Source organism: Micropterus salmoides, unplaced genomic scaffold (genome assembly GCF_014851395.1).
Source record: "Micropterus salmoides isolate LMB-PRFRI ecotype aquatic unplaced genomic scaffold, ASM1485139v1 Ms_hic_scaffold_2, whole genome shotgun sequence".
Classification (NCBI taxonomy): Eukaryota; Metazoa; Chordata; class Actinopteri; order Centrarchiformes; family Centrarchidae; genus Micropterus; species Micropterus salmoides.
The window spans coordinates 43,347,256-43,353,762 of NW_024041150.1; the positions used below are offsets into that span (position 1 = coordinate 43,347,256).

General features: G+C 38.9%; 1 long non-coding RNA gene across 1 annotated transcript; it reads left to right on the forward strand.

The window, feature by feature from the left end:
* Positions 1-2,606: 2,606 nt before the first annotated feature.
* LOC119911689 lies at positions 2,607-6,006 on the forward strand. The gene is made up of 4 exons (XR_005445973.1): positions 2,607-2,668; positions 2,968-3,174; positions 3,421-3,486; positions 5,634-6,006. It is a non-coding gene; the product is annotated as an uncharacterized LOC119911689 (long non-coding RNA).
* Positions 6,007-6,507: the final 501 nt, after the last annotated feature.

Here is a 6,507-nt window from a genome sequence, read left to right on the forward strand (position 1 = left end):
TGTCCATTTTAAAATGAGAAATCTTCATAACACAGATATTTACAGATAATCTCCATTGAGGAACTTTACATCCTTCTCTCTAATGAATCTGTGTCTTAGTGATCTCAGATCAGCCCACCTTCATGTTAAGCCTGCAGCGCTGTCACTTCCTGCATGTGATTAAACTCTCTGTGTAGGGCCCCGTGTCTCCTGATAAGCTCTAGTGTGAAGAAGACAAACCACATGACCAATTTTATAAATGAAGGAGAGAAACCGTCACTACCCTCCCCTTCAAAGAGGAAGGAAGAGAGTTTAACTGGACGGACTGAGTGGTGGTGCAATGGAACAGACATCTTTTCTGCTCTGTAAGTACAATCTGCCAAAACTGAAATAACTGTAAACTGTTATTATTCACCCGTTAGAATTGATTGATCACCACAGGGGAAAGTAGCAAAAACTAGAAACTCACTAATGTGGTGATCAAACAGTTATTCATTGTTCAGCAATTTGAATAGTTTTTGCATCATTTTAGAATTTACCTGAAAAGAGGAAAAAAATTGACAATAAATAAAAAGTCTATGGACACCGCAGCAGGTGCAGCAACCATTATGAGGCTACTGAAATGAAATGACGTGCTACGTCTCAAAGAGCTAAAGCAGAACAGAGCATCACCAAAGTGGACATCACAGAGTCTGCGATATATTTAATGTGTTTTTCTTCCTTTATTCAATCTGAAACAGACGTCTTTAATAGTTACTTTATTAATTAAGTAGAATTCATGATTATTTAAATTTTTGTTTCACTAAAGTGTTTCAGAAAAGTTCTTATGTATAATACTATTGAGACATTTAATATCCACAAACACGCCGTACATTAATTAAGGGTTTAGGGAAGATATTGCTGTATTTTTGGAGCAGTAAAACTCAAAGTTTCCCAGTTCTCTGTCTGGTCTGGTTTTATGTTAAATCTCTGGTTTCTCTTCAGTGCTGATCTCTCTGCTGAGCTGCAGGACCAGCGGAGGTGAGTGAACTCTGACAGTCAAAAGCTGTTCGCATAACGCTTTCTGGTTAAAACTAATACAAAATGTGTGTTCTGTAAAGTGTTTGGACACAAACACAAAAAGAGTAACTAAACAAATTACCAAGATTATTTACAACCACTACACAAAAACAGACTTGAAGCTACCAAAAAGAAAGAAAGTCTCTAAAAACAAGGACAAGTTGACCAGGATACAAGTTCAATCAGATTTGATCCACAATCCATAATTCAAATGCACAAAAGTCTTGGAAACTGTAATTGGTTCATAGTGTAAATTTGAAGGATGAATTTTGTCACTTCATGTATGTTAAAGTAAAAATCCAAGAATCCAACTTTTTATGCGTAAAAATTTTCAAAAGTGAAAAAAATCAAAGACTTAACCACCAAAACTGTGTGAGACATAACTGTGGGAAGTCAGGCGCTGAGGGCCAAAAAAGCTTCATGTGTTGGAGCACCAGTGCACAGAAAGCAGTGATACATTTATAATCAAAAAGATTAAAGACTACTAACTATTACACCTCTGTGATAAAAACACGCTTTTAGAGTCAACTCATTTTCCAGCATGTAGGGCTGCCTACATGGCTGCATCCCATTTTCTTGACTGGAAGGGCACCTTAAATAAATATAAAAACACGGCATGCATGAATCAGTTTAACAAAATAAAATGTTTTGTGAATCTTTCTTCATAATGCAGTTGCAAACTTTTATTCATCAATCAATCATTATAAATTCCTCCCTGAATTCTGTCCTACAATATATTTGAAATAAATGATAAATTGATGATATTTCCTTTATTGTTTTTGATGATTAACAAATGCTTGAATAACTAACTTCTTTGGGCTGGTTGGAAATAATAATAAAAAAGCTGGTCTGTTTCCCCCAGCTAATTACTTCAAACCAACTGTGCTGTTGATGTCCGAGCCATGGGGGGAAAGTACTGTTGCCCAGTGTGTTAGTAACCACATTGTGCTGATTAGTTTAGCATTTCCTGTCGTTCCCAAACAAGTGTCAAGCTTTCACTGTGAGACATCTGGTCATTTAGCTAAAAATGTAACGTATCCCCTCCAGCCTCTCTGACTGTGAGTCCCAGCAGCTCTCAGCTGTTTGAAGGAGTCTGTCTCTCTGAGCTGTGAGGAGGACGACAGCTCTGCTGGATGGACGCTGAGGAGGAACACAACCAGAGAACCAGGACTCAGTGTGGAGCTGGCTGGGGAAGATCAGCTGGTTCTTCCTGTAACATCAGCTACATCGCCATGGGACAGTGGAGTTTACTGGTGTGAGTCCAGAGAGGGAGCAACCAGTAACACCATCAGCATCACTGTCACTGGTAAGATCAGACTGTGGAGTTAGTGTTGATGAAGCTGTGTGTAAATGATGAAATGCTGTAGTTTGTCTCTGTGTTGAGGTGGACCAGTGATCCTGCAGAGTCCTGTCCTCCCTGTGATGGAGGGACATGATGTCACTCTGCACTGTAAAACAAAGACCCCTCCCTCCAACCTCCCAGCTGGTTTCTATAAAGATGGCTCCCTCATCAGGACTGAGCCTACAGGTCACATGACCATCCACCATGTTAACAAGTCTGATGAAGGCCTCTACAAGTGTAACATCAGAGGTCGTGGAGAGTCTCCATCCAGCTGGATCTCTGTCACAGGTGAGGAGCTCAAAGATAATTCTCAAACTGACCTTGTTTTGTTTTCTACATTGAGTTCAGCAGGTTTCAGGACAGCAGAGATGATTCATGATGTGACAACATTTCTAACTTTGCAATCTGCAAAGAAACAAGAGTGAAATCTGTCAGAGTTCAACCCACCGTTTGATACATGATCTTTTTAACTCTAAACCAGACTGACATTATGAATTCTGCTGTGTCTTTCTTTTAGCATGCTGTTCAATAAATTATCCATTTATTTTATTTTCTGTGACTTTAATTATAATTATTGTTCAATTTAGTGAAACCCACCACTACAAGTCCTCCTCCAACCACCTCTCCTCCTGGTTCCTCCTCCTCTTCCTTAACCTCCTCTCCTCCTGGTTCCTCCTCTACTTCTCCCTCTGTATTGTGTTTGGCCGCTCTATCTTTCTCTGTTCTGGTTCTTCTGGTTCTTCTGGTTCTTCTGGTTCTACTGGTGAGACGATGCCTCCACAGGAAACCTAAAGGTTAGTCACAGACTCCATGTGATGCAGTTCACATTTAAAGTTTCTATTAACACTTCTGGACGTACAAATAATAACAAGTTACAAACTGTTTCTTTAAGTCAGACGTCCATCAGGATTCTCATAAATCACATTGCTGTTGTTAATAAAACAATCTCACCACAGGGTCCATTTAGTGAGCTGTGGAGCTTTTGATCGAATCACATGATCTTCATTGATTTAAATTTCTGCTCATTTTGGTTCATTCAGCCGCTGAAGAAGAAGCTGGGGATGATGACATCACAAACCTACAGCAGCCAATCAGACGCAGCAAAGGTAACAATGTTTTATTGATTCTGGTTTTCAGGGACAGTGAGTGTGCGTTCTTATTCTTATGTGTGAGGACCAAGTTGAATTTTAGACCTTGTGAGGACATTTTTCTGAAATGAGGAGATGATATAAATGTTTATCAAAAAAAATCAAATGTAAGATCAATGTTTTTTAGCCCATAAAGGTTTCAGACTGCGTTGTGTTCTCTGTTTAGGTTAATGATAATGTTGGTTTTGTGCCCTGCGATGAATCTGCTAACAGAAGCTAACAGCTCTGTGGTCGTCCAGTTTACTGCTTTCTTTAAAAACACTTGAATGATGACACACAAATTATAAATGTGCAGATTTACAGATCTCACATACAATTGATTAACAGTTTTACTGTTGGGTCTCACTCAAACATTATTGATCGGCTTGTTTAAATGTAAATTATAGGTTTATTAAGTGCTTAAATTATTTTAAATTAAAGAGAAGATGGACTCAGCAGACCAAAGACACTTGGTTGTGCTCTGCATCTAAACCACAGCAGCAACTTCCTCCTGTTGACTCCAGTGAGCTGAGGTCTGACGCTGGTGTCATTTCTCACTATAGTTGATCTGTTTAGCTGATGGGTGTGTTTGTCTATTTTTGTGCTGAAATGTGTGAACTTATTTTGTTGTCTAGTTCCCTGTTTCAGATAAATACCCTCCAGTTATATTTGGTCTTTCACCTTTCACAGTAGTAAGAAGAAGAAAACTGTCAAACCTGCTGCCTTTTACAGAGTCTATAACACAACTCATTATATTATATTCTACATGAAGAATAATGAAATTATTAGTACAGCAGTAGTATTATTACATGTGTTGCAGGTAGCGCCAACACTAGCAGTTAATATACCAGCAGCAGCAGTAAAAATACTAACAGCACTTGTAACAGCTGTTACTGAAACGTCACTACAAACGGCTGAGTGCAGGGGAGGTGTGCAGTGAGCTGAAATGAGGCAGACTTACGGGCAATTTCAGTACATTAATTTCCCGAATCACGGCAACCACATTCCTCTTCGACAGAGAGGAAAGACATTATGGTGGTGAATAAGAAGGAAAAGTGGCCTACTCATGATCACACCATGTCCTGAAAACAGGCCAGCTACAGCGCAGTTTAACACCCACATGCACAAGCACACAATTAAACAGGTAGTCCTACTCAGCGGTGACCTGTCCCCGAACTGATATCAGCCTTTAAAACAGCGGCAAGCCAAAACAATGTCATTTGCGACCCTCTCCTCCTGTTCTTTTCTCTCCTGTCTCCTCTTGAAACTACTTTTATGTGTGAATAGCATCACTTCTAGCTTGCATGTGTGCTCTGCTAGTCTACTGGTCAGATTTTGTGTTTCACCTGATTTCTGGAGTCTTGTCACAAGAGCATATAGAAACTTAAGATTGGGCAGCCACATACATATTACCCAGCAATCATCACTGCATATGTGGGCCAAAGACAATAAGACTAAATTCATTCTGTTGAATCTGTGGAATCTATTTCTTTTATATTTCACCGTGTACCTTATAAAGCCTACTGCTTGCTATAGACGTCTGTGTGTAAAACTACTGATTGCAGTCAGCAGTTTTACACACATACGTCTGTGGTGTCAGACACAACTGCAAAAGGGGAAATGCTCACATGAATGTATATATAGCACTTGATCATCTTAGATATAATACATTAAGGTGAAATGTGTGTGATGAATGAATGAAATTTGATGCATTTTTTCCATGTAAGTGACAAAGACCAGCTCGTAACTTGGCGGGGCCGCTCCTGTAAAGGACCCTAGTGCAGCGGCACCGTCTACACCTATGCCCCTGACCAAAACAGTAATATAGTAGTGAAGTAAAGTAATATAGGAACATATTGAGTAACGTAACTGGCTACTTTTATCACTGAGTAATAAGTAAAGTAATGTTATTGCTTTTTTGAGTAGTAATGAGTAACTAGTAACTTCTTACAGGTTTTGAGTAACTTCTCAACAGTGGTGCCGCCACAGGGTGATACATTTTACCATGTGGAATAAGGACTAAACTGAGCATGTGCAGAGTGAATCAAGCGATTCATAACTTGTTCCTGATCTCTGGTCTCCCCAACCTGAAGTAATGTAATGTTTATCTGTTTTATTTTCCAGAGTGTTTTTCCGTTGCAGTCTACTCAGCAGTGAGAGGAACTGGTGACGTCAGTTATGAACAAATAGGCGACTGACCACACAGGACGAGAGCTGCTCTTTCTTTATGAACTTTGGACAGAGCTAGGCTAGCTGTTTCCCCCTGCTTCCAGTCTTTATGCTAAGCTAAGCTAAGCACAACCTAACTCCAGATCAATCTTTCCAAAACACTGAACTGTTCCTTTAAAGAGATGTTGATAATTGGAAGGTCAGACGTACTAAACATGAGGATCTCTAAACCCTTCATGTATCTCATGTAATGCAGGGGATTTGTGTTGAAGGGTTATTTCTTTTGTTTACCTGCAAGAGTCCAGGAACAGAGTTTAGCGTGTGGAAAATACGGGCTTATTGGGACAGGGAGTCCCAGAGGTTTATGCAATCTGTTACTGAATGATTGATTGTTCTGTGTTTGGTATTCAACTCATCTGAGAACATTTTAGGTCATCTGCTCAGTCTGTCTCTAATAACTAGCATTTATTATTGTCTATCTAAAACTAATCTAATATTCTTTCCAGCATTTAATACTTCTAAGAATTGAGTTACTTTTAACAGTCGGAGTATTTTCTCATATTCATTTTAAGTATCACTCCTGGCATCAAACATTTATTATGTAACAAATTTCTTATTATATTGTTTGTTATATTTTAATGTTTTGTGTCTTATGGCTTTTATGCGTTCAATAAACATTTGTAAAATAAAGTCTATAGTAATTTTTTATTCTTGTATTTGCACAAGTAAAAGTGTCACCATAATCTGAAAGTTACAAAAGTCATATCGTTATTAAAGGAAGCGGATTCCAGCCTTTTCACTAATTGCCGACCAATTTCTATTTTACCTGCT